Genomic DNA, 6142 nt, shown 5'->3' on the forward strand with positions numbered 1-6142 from the left:
GATCAGCTGTGTCAGGCTGAGAGCTGGAGCCAAGCCTACGCCCAAAACACACCCACTCTCCCAAAGACACACAGAGAAAAACAGACAGACTGACTGTGACAAAACCAAAGTCCGGTTTTCATGGAAATTCAAACTCTTCAACATTCAAACCATTCCAACATTCAAACTATTCTTACATTCATACTACATTCTATTAGCATTTCAGTTCAACTTCAGCATTGGAGCATTCCTGAAGTAATTGCGTGTGAATGACATCACATGGACAAAGATAAGAGCTTCTGGAGGAAAGTTTTGAGGTCAGATGAAACCAAAATTGAGCTGTTTGGCCATAATACCCAGCAATATGTTTGGAGGAGAAAAGGTGAGGAGGCCTTTCATCCCAGGAACACCATGCCACCATCAAGCATGGTGGTGGTAGTATTATGCTCTGGGACTGTTTTACTGCCGATGTAACCGGTGATTTAAATGGGACAATGAAAAAGGAAGATTACCCCCAAATTCTTCAGGATAACCTAAAATCATCAGCCCGGAGGTTGGGTCTTGGGCACAGTTGGGTGTTCCAACAGGAGCATGACCCCAAACACACGTAAAAAGTGGTAAAGGAATGGCTAAATCAGGCTAGAATTAAGGTTTTAGAATGGCCTTCCCAAAGTCCTGACCTAAACGTGTGGACAATGCTGAAGAAACTTCTTCAGGACAACCTAAAATCATCAGCCCGGAGGTTGGGTCTTGGGCGCATTTGGGTGTTCCAAGTTGATCAATTGGAAATCATGAGTTGAACGTTGGTCTTTTTGGAATAGAAGTGTGGAACTTAAAGGCCTACTGGTCCTTTCTATGTGTCATACTTGATCATGTCGTGATATTGCCATATTTTTGCTGAAAGGATTTAGTAGAGAACATCAACGAGAAAGTTTGCAACTTTAGGTCGCTAATAAAAAAGCATTGTCTTTACCGGAAGTAGCAGACGATGTGCGCGTGACATCACGGGTTGTAGGGCTCCTCACATCCTCACATTGTTTATAATCATAGCCAGCAGCAGCTAAAGCTATTTGGACCGAGAAAGCGACAATTTCCCCATTTAATTTGAGCGAGGATGAAAGATTTGTGAATGAGGAAATTTAGAGTGAAGGCATAGAAAAAAAAAAAAAAAGGCGAGGGGGGTGAGAGCGATTCAGATGTTTTTAGACACATTTACTAAGATAATGCTGGGTAATCCCTTATCTGCCTATTGTGTTGCTAGTGTTTTAGTGAGTTAAATAGTACCTTAAAATCGGAGGGGTGTGGCCACGGGTGTGTTGACGCCAGTCTCTGAGGGAAGTCATGAAGCTGCAGCAGGACAGGAGCTCCGCTGATCTTCTGTAAGAGGTGACTTATTACCACAATTTTCTCACCGAAAACTGCCGGTTGACATGTAGTCGGGATCCATGTTCGCTTGACTGCTCTGATCCATAGTAAAGCTTCACCAACGGGAATTTTAAACAAGGAAAGACTGTGTGTTTGTGTGGCTAAAGGTAAAAGCTTTCCACCTCCATCTTTCTACTTTGACTTCTCCATTATTAATTGAACAAATTGCAAAAGATTCAGCAACACAGATGTCCAGAATACTGTGTAATTGCGCGATGAAAAGAGACGACTTTTAGCCGTAAGTGGTGCTGGGCCAATATGTCCCCTCCAATCAATAACGTCACAAACACGCGTCATCATCGCGTTATCATTCCGCGACGTATTCAACAGGAAACTGCGGGAAATTTAAAATTGTAATTTAGTAAATTAAACCGGCCGTATTGGCATGTTTTGCAATGTTAATATTTCATCACTGATATATAAACTGTCAGACTGCGTGGTCGGTAGTAGTGGGTTTCAGTAGGCCTTTAACAATGATGAAGAAACAAGTCCATGTCAGAAAACCAACCAATTTAGTTGAAGTGCACCAATTTTGTCAAGAAGGGTGGTCAAAAATTCAACCAGAAGCTTGTGGATGGCTACCAAAAGCATCTTGCCAAGGGACATGTAACCAAATATTAACATTGCTGTACTGTATGTATACTTTTGACCCAGGAGATTTTGTCACATTTTCAGTAGACCCATGATAAATCCATAAAAGAAGCAAACTTCATGAATGTGTTTTGTGACCAACAAGTATGTGCTCCAATCACTCTATCACAAAAAAAATAAGAGTTGTAGAAATTATTGGAAACTTAAGACAGCCATGACATTATGTTCTTTACAAGTGTATTTAGACTTTTGACCACGACTGTATCAACTAAGGATACACGAGTGCAGTAAGTAGGGATGCCTTACATTTATCAATTACATGTGCAGATATGTAGTAGAGATGATATTAGCGGCTGTTTCTTTCCAAGAGTCGTTCAAAAGATATCTTGTTATATATTTTTTTCATCAAGGAAAGAAAATAACTATATTATTAGATTTGGCTCGAGATCACAACAATTTTCACCATATTAGTATACATTTGTAGGAATTATTCTCAAATGTTAATCATAATTTCATCTGAGTTCTGTTTTCTCTGTAAACATTCCATAAGGTGGCACCTTAGACCCATAGCCTGTGTAGTTGTTGTTAAAGCATATGCTTTAACAACAACTACACAGGCTACAGATAACCTCCATGGAAATCAACTTTACTTTAAAATAAGTAAATATGATATAATCCATTCATCCATTTTCTACCGCTTATTCCCTTTGGGGTCGCGGCGGGCGCTGGTGCCTAGCTCAGATACAATCGGGAAGAAGGCGGAGTACACCCTGGACAAGTCGGATGTAATTATATGTACAACATAAATAATGTATATATATATATATATATATATATATACATATTTATATATATGCAATTTAATATAAGTTAAAAAAACATCCACACAGGCATTTTAAAATACAGGAATAAATATTACCTACATAATACACCAATAATGAACAATGCATAAACAAATATCCCAAAAACAACACAATATATTAATGTAAATATAAAATGACACCACCCTACCTGGTGTGTTTACACTGAAACTAGGTCATAACAAAACAATAAATCAGAAAAGTGTATACAATTTTTGCTACAATTCTTTTGATTCCGTCTCATTTTGTGGGGGGTTTCAGTCGGTGTGCCTAACACAGCGAGGTGGCAGACATACGAAAGTAGTGTTGGTCATTTGCATTTAAAACTGCTCGCAAACAAACACATCGCAACTGCGAATCCATTCTGTTTTTTTACTTAAAAGAGCGGTGGAAAAGACTTTTCTTGTTCATGAACATCAAATATCCATATACAGTAGAATATTTGCACTTAAATGAATGCACCTGTGATGCATGGTCATGAATGTCAGTTTATTCAATATCTAAATTAAAGAGTTACATTTAACATGTATAGGCCAACTCATTAGCTAGATAAGGTGTGTCAAACTCATTTTAGCTCAGAGGCCACATGGAGGAAAATAATTTTTTCAAGTGGGCCGGATTGGTGAAATCATGGCATGATAACTTAAAAATAAGGAACACTTCAGATTGTTTTTTTGTTTTAAGATAGATCGAGCACATTCTGAAAAAGTACAAATTGAAACTTTTTTTTTTTTTCACTTACATGTTGCGGATAGGTAGGTAGGTCTTTATTGTCATTGCAAGAAGTACAACGAAACTTTGTTTTCAGCACAAACCTGTTGAAGATTAGACAAACAAACAGTGTACAGGGTTACAGAACAAGAACGCTGATGGGTCGCCATAAGGCGCCCCGTAAAAGATAGGAAAAAGGTAAACGCTGGGGAAGGATGAGTAAAAAAATACAATCCAGACTGGGCTCCTAAGGGGGCACAGTTCGGAGTGAGAAAAAACCTCCATAACAAAGCACATATTCATATTACAACATACATCTCGAGATATCTAGCAACAGAGGGAAGGTAGTTCAAGGTCATGGTGGTAGGTCGCAGCTCTCAGGCGCTGACCATCCATTCATCACCCCTACGGGATTTGCGTCGAGGGTGTTGGATTGGGGGACGGGGGGGGTGTATGTGTGGCGTATATTTTTTTTGTGGATGTGTGTGTGTGTGTGTGTGTATAAGCCCATAGTGTGTCTCTGTTCCACGGCCCTGATGTATTTGCCGTCGCTAGTCCAAAGTTCACAACAACAGGTGTGTGTCCATGAGAGACAAAAAAGGGAGTTTGTTGTGTCTTCCTGCAGTGATCTTTGGGAGAGTCTCGAAGCCAGGTAAACAATCCAAGTTAAAAAGACTTGTATTGGAGTGAAAATAAAATTTGCTTTTTACTCTAAAATTGTCTAAGACTGGTCCTTTGTCACCGATTCTGTTCATAACTTTTATGGACAGAATTTCTAGGCGCAGTCAAGGCTTTGAGGGGTTCCGGTTTGGTGACCGCAGGATTAGGTCTCTGCTTTTTGCAGATGATGTGGTCCTGATGGCTTCATCTGACCGGGATCTTCAGCTCTTACTGGATCGGTTTGCAGCCGAGTGTGAAGCGACCGGAATGAGAATCAGCACCTCCAAGTCCGAGTCCATGTTTCTCGCCCGGAAAAGGGTGGAATGCCATCTCCGGGTTGGGGAGGAGACCCTGCCCCAAGTGGAGGAGTTCAAGTACCTAGGAGTCTTGTTCACGAGTGGGGGAAGAGTGGATCGTGAGATTGACAGGCGGATCCGTGCGGCGTCTTCAGTAATGCGGACGTTGTACCGATCCGTTGTGGTGAAGAAGGAGCTGAGCCGGAAGGCAAAGCTCTCAATTTACCGGTCAATCTACATTCCCATCCTCACCTATGGTCATGAGCTTTGGGTCATGACCGAAAGGATAAGATCACGGGTACAGGCGGCCGAAATGAGTTTCCTCCGCCGTGGCCGAGCTCTCCCTTAGAGATAGGGTGAGAAGCTCTGCCATCCGGGAGGAACTCAAAGTAAAGCCGCTGCTCCTTCACATTGAGAGGAGCCAGATGAGGTGGTTCGGGCATCTGGTCAGGATGCCACCCGAACGCCTCCCTAGGGAGGTGTTTAGGGCACGTCCAACCGGTAGGAGGCCACGGGGAAGACCCAGGACACGTTGGGAAGACTATGTCTCCCGGCTGGCCTGGGAACGCCTCGGGATCTCCCGGGAAGAGCTAGACGAAGTGGCTGGGGAAAGGGAAGTCTGGGTTTCCCTGCTTAGGTTGTTGCCCCCGCAACCCGACCTTGGATAAGCGGAAGAAGATGGATGGATGGATGGATGGTCCTCAAAAACTGCGGGGTAGACAGTCCGATGTAATCCACAGTTCTTCCCGCATCCTTCAATCATTTGTGGCAGCTTTGGGGTACTTTGAAGACTGCAAGCAACTTCCAATTTATCGACAAACTAGAGCAACGCTTACTCCAATCAGCAGATGTCCTGTTGTCATAATTCCGAATAGGTGGATATCTTCACGTCCTCGACAGAAAAGTGTCGCCAGGCACGCGGCACTCCTTCTTCTCCCAAGAGTCCGGGGTGTGTCCAGCAACAACCGCTTCGTCACGACAGCAGGTTCCCCCAAACCCAAGATATTGTCAATTTTGTTGAGGCCAGTTATTTAGTTCCAATGTTTAGATTTGGAGAGCAGAGCAAAAAGAGGCGACAAGAAAGTTAAAGACAAGACAAAACAAAGAAGCAAGCAGGAGAGATAAGGGAGAGGAAACGGGAGCGTCCACCCTCGGTGCGTGCCAGAGAGAAAGAAAGGTTAGTAGTATCCATCCATCCGCTTTCTACCGCTTATTCCCTTTGGGGTTGCGGGGGGCGCTGGTGCCTATCTCAGCTACAATCGGGCGGAAGGCTTTACACCCTGGACAAGTCGCCACCTCATCGCAGGGCCAACACAGATAGACAACATTCACACTCAAATTCACACACTAGGGCCAATTTAGTGTTGCCAATCAACCTATCCCCAGGTGCATGTCGTTGGAGGTGGGAAGAAGCCGGAGTACCCGGAGCGGTTAGTAGTATTCCATCTTAATTTGTCCAAATTTATACTTTTGAATATAAAAGGTTTATCAGTCAAATAGGTGGAATTGAGTCTCGCAGACATTTTAAAGTGTTGATTTTTAATCTATCGGAAGATAAAATTAATAATAATTTCAAAATCAAATTACAGAATGTAACTAATGTAATATACTCATTTTCCC

Source organism: Nerophis ophidion, linkage group LG07, assembly GCF_033978795.1.
Source record: "Nerophis ophidion isolate RoL-2023_Sa linkage group LG07, RoL_Noph_v1.0, whole genome shotgun sequence".
NCBI classification, from domain to species: Eukaryota; Metazoa; Chordata; class Actinopteri; order Syngnathiformes; family Syngnathidae; genus Nerophis; species Nerophis ophidion.